General features: G+C 41.8%; 1 long non-coding RNA gene across 1 annotated transcript; it reads left to right on the top strand.

The window, feature by feature from the left end:
• The first annotated feature begins 3,836 nt into the window (after positions 1–3,836).
• Positions 3,837–5,953, top strand: LOC306973306. The gene is made up of 3 exons (XR_013793561.1): positions 3,837–4,036; positions 4,798–5,092; positions 5,159–5,953. It is a non-coding gene; the product is annotated as an uncharacterized lncRNA (long non-coding RNA).
• Positions 5,954–8,294: the final 2,341 nt, after the last annotated feature.

Genomic DNA, 8,294 nt, shown 5'->3' with positions numbered 1-8,294 from the left:
GTGCAGTGCTTAATTTGTAAACTAGTAGCTTCAGGAACTACTAGTTTCAGGAAAACATTTACCGGATCACTCTCATTAAACACCATTATATCAGATCAACTCTTTGCCAGATCTTCCTACATATTTTCCGGATCCTTTACCCTGAAAAACTGAAAATTGGGGGAATGCGTTCCGTCAAACGGGGGATCAAATTAAGCACTTTGCCTGTGTCAAAAGAAGCTTCTGTCAAGGAAGAGATACAGGACAGAATTATTTCAAATGATATACACCAGCCTGGAAGCATAGAAGGGATTATTGAGTAGGATTAAGGGATGTTTGTGTTATACTATTTCAATTACTTAATTCATTGACTGTTTTTCAGTGGGAATGGGTGCAGTAAAGCCTTGTGCAACTTCAAAGTAAAGATCTTAGTTGTAGACATTATTTTATTGAGTCAGCAGGTCCTCGCAACAATGCTCTTTGGATGCCCGATCACAAGTAGCAGAAATAGAAACCTCGGCTACTTCTTTTGATCTGACAGTGATCTCAACTTACACTTGAACAGGTTTTAGTTACCGGCGGTTCTCGTAGTAAGAGTGTTGGAGGAGATGATGGTGATCATGGTGGTGGAGGAGGATCACGGAAGCCGACAGGTGTTCGACCTAAAAAAGCCGTCAGCAAGCATGCTAAGGATGCTAACCCCGAGCCTGTGTCCGGACATATTGGTAATTGTCTTTCATCACAGTGCACAAGAGAGAGAAGCAGTTCGGAGTCAGATGAGTTCAATGAACCAGACCCGGATTCGTCTGATGAATGGTTGCCATCTGAAGTCACACATGGTCGCGGGTCAAGCAGCAGAGCCAGCAGAGCAGGTACGCACACACGCACGCACACACACACACACACACACACCAAAACATTGTAGCAATAACTAAATTGGGTTTTTTTTTCTCGACATAAAACTGCAACAATAATAAAATGTATATTTCTACAGACAGTGCATCACCGAACGTGTTCCCCTTCACTGCAACCCCTGGACCCCGTAATTCTGCTGCAGAGCTGGATTCTGGCCTGCCAGCAGACTTCCTGGAGCTCTTCCTCACCGATGAGCTGCTCCAACATATTGCTCAACAGACAAACCTTTATGCCGGGCAGTATTCTCAGTCACACCAAGACAGTCTGCCACATAGCAGAGGTCATGCTTGGAAACCGGTGTCAGTCCCAGAGCTGAAAACATTTTTTGGACTTACGTTTCTTACTGGTTACATCAGAAAACCAAGCCTTGAAATGTACTGGAGTGTGGATGAGATAGATGCTACACCGTATTTCAGCCAGACCATGTCCAGGAACAGGTTTCAGATCATATGGAGGTTCCTCCATTATAATGACAATACATCACTGGATGTGACTGATAAAATGTGTAAAGTTCGCCCTGTGTTAAATTATCTTGTAAAAAAGTTCAAGGAGATGTACCAACCAGGGCAAAACATCTGCATTGATGAGGGTATGATGCAGTGGCGGGGGCGCTTGTCTTTCAAAGTGTACAACCCACAGAAGCCAGTCAAGTATGGGATTAAATCTTATGTACTGTGCGACTCGGCCACGGGGTACTGCTTCAACATGCAGCCTTATGTTGATGAAGCACGTACTCTGCCTGAGATTGTGTTCTCGCTCCTTGACCGTCTCCCAGGTAATGGCTATACACTGTATATGGACAACTTTTACAACTCCGTGGCACTGTGTGAGCGGTTACAGGAAGCACAAACAAATGTATGTGGAACTTTGGGAAAGAATAAGGGGGGAGCCTCAGAGTGTGCTGTTGCGTACAACTCGCCAATGAATGGGGTCAATAAATTGGACCAGAACGTTGCATATTACCCCTTCATCTGGAAGTCGCTGAACTGGTCAAAAAAGTTTGTTGCCTATCTATTCCAAGTCTCCATGTTCAACGCCTACATCCTCTACAGAGCCAGGAACAGGGAGTGTAAAACACTGTTGGAATTCATGCGGCAGGTCGTGAAGTCCTGGACCGCAAAGCCACATGTGCTGGAGGAGGAGGAAGTTAAATGTGAGGGGGATGGAGACTTGGAAGAAGGCCGACCTACCCCAAGGGCTCCATACAACACCGACCCAGACAGCAGGCTCGATGGAAAGCTTGCTAGGCACAAGTTGGAATGCCTGATGCCCTCCGGTAGTAAGTCCAGACCATCAAGGAGGTGTAGGGTCTGCATTCGAAGGGGGAAGCGCAGGGAGACCAAGATGTGGTGCAAGTCCTGTTGTGTCCCCTTACACGCAGGAGAGTGCTTCACTGCTTACCACACTAAGCAAAATTACACTTAATGTATATAGTTTGTTCACTTTGGTTTATTGTAATTTATAATTTGTTTGTCCTTGTAATTCTGCTATTCTGTGACTTTACTTTGCCATTGTCAAATGCATTTTTAGTATAGTGCCAGCTATGGACGAATCCTGGTCATTCTTTCTGGCATAGTTTCCCATGGTCTCTACTTGCAGTATGTTTAGAAATGTTTTGATCGAGATAAAAAATATATTTTGCCATCAATAGCCCTTTCTCAGTGTTGTTTTTGCTATTTTATAGGAAGAAACCACTGTTCAGATGTTTGCGGTGTCACTAAAGCAAAAAATATTGCAGTCAAAGTCACTGTTCTGCTTGATGTGTTTCTTTTTACAATAAGCTAGTTTTTTCAGCTTCTTGGTCAGAAACTGGGGTTTTCAGTGAAACTTGCCTATATTGAACTGGTGATTACGGAAGAATGAAACAAGCTAGAAACAAACTGTTCTATCAGTGAAAAAATCAGTGAAAATCATCTAAAACGCCTGGCTGTTCTGAATTGGCTGGCAGCCAATGAGTTAATGCCAGTTCTGTCAGTTTTTTTTAGCTCATGAGGTATGATTCTAACTTCACTTACAAACAAGGAGAACCTGACAAAAGAGAAACCAAAGTATTGATTTAGTGCTGTTGGAGATGTATACTTAGAGGCCTACAACAAATGTAGGCTTTTTTTTTTTTTTACTGAATTGATAAACTATTTTTTGGTTTATTCATCATCATGATTTCTTCCTCACAGAACAAACTTTCAGCCTGTGATAGAGTACACGTTTTACTGTGGATTTTTTAAATCACTTTTAAATCACTGACCCGTTGGCAAACACTGCAGTTATTGCGACAGTGGTACAATATCTTGACAACAAAATATCCTCTCTCGATGGGGGGTTTCTAATGTGTAAAACCTAATCTTGCAGCCAGGCCTCGACTAGCATGTTCTGAAATGCATGTTATTATTGGTTTAACAGTTCGGTCTTCTCACTAATGTTAGGGCCCGTGTACTCCTAAATTACAACCTTAACATAAAAAACACAATTGCTGCAATCTTGTCAAATGTAAATATTGTCTCCCCCAATTTGTGCAGCCCTAGCCTATAAACACATGGCACTGAGGCGCCAGATATTTTCTTAATATTAATGATGGTCTGCAGTTCACTCCTTTTAATAATAAATGTAGCGTCAGTGTGGCATATTTGAAGGTTTCAAGTCGCGACATCAACACTTTGGTGACCTCATTTGCAACATTAGGTTGTCTGTGTGGCCATGTGCTCTTGTTGGTCTCTGAAGTTAGAGCGCCGTCTGCCGGATAAACCTAATGATGCCTAATGACTGTGGTACCGTATGTTGTTTAGTCCAAAAAAAGCATTCTGTCAGTCATTGTTTTGATTAGACGTCGTTGCATTAGAGTCAGTGGTCAAACCGGGTTACATTTGGGAAAGTTAATCCATAGACTGCAAAGTAAATCCCAAAACCAGGCAACGGTTAGATGTCGCGAGAAATAACGTGATTTCAGCACCAAACGTGAAAAAGAACTAACCTAGGGGAACAATCTGACGAATGAATCCCAAATAATAGTAAAAAAGATCGACCGGCAGTGAACCGAAGGCGGGTGGTTGCTGGTGGCGAGACCTTTGCGTAGGAACTTGGGACAACTTGGGCCGAACAGATCGATCGGTTTCGGATTTCGCAGTTCGTTGCTCCCAGAGCTCCAGTTGTAAGTTTCGGGTAGGCCTGTTGTTGTTGTCAGCTGCATGCAAAAAAAGTCGAGCTCAGATTTTACTGATACTGCAGAGTCAAGCCAAGTCAAATTAGGTAAATTATTCGTATACGGGCGGGTTGGTTGCACGGTTCAATTGTTTTTTTTGTTTTTTTACTCAAGGGGATAGGCTATTTTCCGTGAGTCTGCCCAGGGCAGCTGTGGCTACAGTAGTAGCATGTAGTGAATGAATGAATAATGAAATACAGGGCCATTATGCCGTCAGATCTCGGAAGCTAAGCAAAGTTGGGCCTGATTAGTTGGTACCTGACTGGGTGAATGGTGTGAGTCAGTGGTTTGTGGTGGTCGGAGGGCCCGATGGCGCTGATAGGCAGCCTCGCTTCCATCAGTAAACCCTAGAGCAGTGGCTCCCAACCTTTATTGTCTTGCGTACCCCTTGGGCTTTTCAGAGGTCGTCCGTGTACCCCCTTGCAGCACATTTTACTGCAAAATATAGCTTTTCCAATGAAAATTATGTTTTTTTCCCCCACTTTTTGAAATTTGAAATAGTTCCAAGTACCCCCTACTAGGTCCTGGAGTACCCCCAGGGGTCCCCGTACCCCTGGTTGGAAGACACTGTCCTAGAGCATTGGTGGCTACTAACTATGCTGCTTACCACTAAGGCAGTGAATGAATAATGCAAAAACTTGTAAAGCAATTTTGAGCTTATGATTTTTCATCATGATTTTTATTATTATATGTGCTTTTCGATTTAGGCTGTTCTTGTTGGCATCGCTCAATCATTTCCAGTCATTGCTGTAAACACAATGGCACTAAGTGAAATTGAGCCGAATATCTTGGACCCAGAGTCTGAGCCTGAGTTTGAAGAGGATGAGGAACCACAAAGACAGCAGAGGCTTCTGCAGGACGTGACAGGAACAGATAGGACTTCCTGGGTGAGTGCTTTCCCCACTGATCTATTAAAGAGCAGTGAATGCCTCTGTTTTCAGCTCATGCTGTATATTTCAGGCTCAAAAGTTATACCCTGGAAGCATAGAGGTAACTCTTGAGGTAAGAAGAACTGTTGCACTCTTACAGAAAAACAGTCAGTAGTAAATTGTCCTTCTTTCCTCCAAGCCTGAGCCAACAAAAAACGTGAGGGAGCCTGAAGCCGCTTGTCAAAGCGATGAAGAAGGTGATTTCTCTGTGGAAGAGGAGGAGGGAGAGGAGGAAGAGGAGGGTGGTGGCGGCAAATGTGCTGCAAGCTCAGATGAGGACTGGGTCCCTCAGACTTTTACTGAAGAAGGGGATGAAGACATTAAGAAGACCTCCTCAGAGGAAGACAGTGATGAAGAGGACACTTCTGACGCTGAAACGACTTCACAGAAAATTAGGCAGCTCTGCACAGAATGTGGATCTTTTCATTATTCTCAAAATCATATTTGCGAGCACAAAACTAAACCTCACGTTTGCAATGTGTGTGGAAAAAGATGTGTCACTGAGTTATCTCTAAAATTACACAGCAATATACACAGTGAAACCTATGAACATTATTGCAAGTATTGCTATGGTACCTTTAAGACCAAACTGGACAAACTTAATCATGAACAGACTCACCAGAATCAAAGTAAACCTTACAAATGTCCAGACTGTGGCATGACATTTGCCTCACTTAAAGCTCGCAGAAAGCACGCGAAATCACACAAAGGCCCAGATGAATTTAAGTGTGACATTTGCGGATTGACAATTGGGAAAAAGCACAAACCAAGACATATGATGATCCACACAGGAGCGAAGCCCTATAAGTGCTCAATATGTGAGCGGACTTTTAATCAAGCAAGCAATTTGAAGTCCCACATGCGCCTGCACACCGGTGAGAGACCTTATAAATGTCAATACTGTGACAAAGCTTTTAACCACAACGTTAGCCTGAAGAGCCACGTCCAGCGCTATCACCCACTGGCGTCAGATCTGTTGGACGAGATCTATGAGGGTTTAGCTGAAATGCATGATCGAAATGCAGGGGACAGTGGTGACAGTGTGCAAAAACAGGACACAGAGCCAGCACAGAAGCAGAAAGAAACAAAATATCGTACAGGTAAACGTCTAGGTAGACCAAAAAGAAATGTGTCAAAGAAAGAATATCCCAGGTCAAAATCCTCTGAGGAAAATGTAAACAGCAGCTATGACAGTAATGATGAAAGTCAAGGTTTGACACATTTTTATGATGATTTGATTGACTTTCACCAAGAAGAGATAGAGAAAGCTGAGAGACTTGTCAAACGTAAATATAGAAGTAAAAGCAGCGATTCTGACTACGATCCAAATGAAGAAACATTTACTCCAGGAAAAAAGGGTCGACCAAGGAAAGTATAGATGGTGTTTATGAAAAAATCAACTAATAATTATATTTTGTTCTGATTTTTCAACGTTAACAGCTTGTTTAAAGTCATTAAAGTTTATCAGCATTGTAAGGAATTCTCATTTTGTCTTAATGCTTTGTAACACCTCTTCTTTTTTTCTTTTTTTTTCAATAAAGAAAATCTGAATTTATAAAAAAGTGTTCTATTTTTAAACAAAACAATGTTAAATAATGTGGTATATTATTTCACCTCTTGATGTTCTCGACACAAACAGTTCATGCGCAATAACCTTCTGTAAATATGTCCCATTCTTTTCACCTAAATGATTTACAAACGTACTTATTTTCACTCGATGCCACGAAATGAGTTTTGCCTTCTGGATGAATAACGATCATTAAGTGCAAAAGTAGTCCACACCGCGTTCCAAATTATTATGACATTTTTCTCTGATTTTCTCTCAAATGAGAGTCAGCAAAATGTTCAAGTCTAACTATTAGAGGATCATATGAATGTGGTTGAAAAAAAAACACATATAGTAAAAAAAAAACTCAATCTACTGTACCAAATTATTATGCATCTCATCGTTTCAATACATTTTAAAGCTTGTAATTAACTGAAAAATCAGAGGTCATATTTACTGAAATCAAAAGCTATTTGAATAAAAAAAATCAGGTCAAGTTATAGTTCTTTTCCCTTCTTTTTATAGCAGCTTCAACATTCTTAAATCCATTAAACTTGGATTTCTTTGCAGGATGTCAGAATAGCCTCCCAGAGCTGCTGTTTGGATGAAAACTGCCTCCCACCCTCATAGATGTTTTGTTTGTTGATGCTCCAAAGGTTCTCAATAGGGTTGAGGTCAGGGTAGGATGAGGTCCACATCATGAGTTTCTCTCCTTTTATGCCCATAGCAGCCAGTAATGCAGAGGTATTCTTCACAGCAGGACATGGTGCGTTGTCATGCATGAAGATGATCTTTTTAGGGAAAGCATGGCTCTTATTTTTGTACCATCGAAGAAATTGGTCAGTCAGAAACTCCACATATTTTTCAGAGGTCATTTTCACACCTTCAGGGATCCTAAAGGGGCCGGCCAGCTCTCCTCCCCATGATTCTGATCCCAAAATATTACTCTGCCACCTCCTTGCTGACGTTACAGCCTTGTTGGGGCATTGTGGCCATTCACCAACTATCCACTACTCCATTGATTTGACCATCCAAGGTTACACGGCCTCATCAGTGAACAAAACTGAAAATGAGTCTTCATGTATTTCTGAGCCACAACTGCAGCCTCTGGAGGGTCCAACACCATGAGGTCCGGGAGACTCCAGAGGCACCAGCAGCTTCAAATACCTGCTCTCTTAATCTGATGTATTTGTCTGGCAGAAACCGTTCTCATTGTGCCTTTATCTGCACAAACCCGTGTGTGTCTGAATCAGTAACAAATCTCTTCACAGTACGATGATTAAGCTGAATTTTCATGAAACATAAGTCTCCATAGTTCAAGGTATTCGCAGAGAATGAATGACTGAGAAAAAGTTACTGCTTGTTTGATTTTAATGTGGTGGTAGGACAAAACTAGCAAGACAGTATCAAGGAGCAGCTCTGGCTGAAGAATTCTGCTGATCCTGATTATATGCCTGGAAGAAAGAAAACAAAGAAATAATGGCCAACTCTGTTGACGAGTACCAAGCTCTTACCCTTGGTTTGAGCACATTTTCAAGTAAGTCAATTCACTGATAATTATTTCATGACTTGCATTAAAAACTGGGCATCATGCAACAGTGAGTGCGGTAGTTACAAATGACACACAACATGTATTGGGATGATATGTTTCTAAGAATAAAATACGAGTGAATTTTCATGTATATTATAGAGGTTATAACGTAGGTCATAACGTAGCAGCAGCATGGCA

Source organism: Gobius niger, assembly GCF_951799975.1.
Source record: "Gobius niger genome assembly, chromosome: 13".
In the NCBI taxonomy this organism is placed as follows: Eukaryota; Metazoa; Chordata; class Actinopteri; order Gobiiformes; family Gobiidae; genus Gobius; species Gobius niger.
Note: the sequence above shows the minus strand (reverse complement) of the source record. Positions and strands in the feature narration are given on the sequence as shown.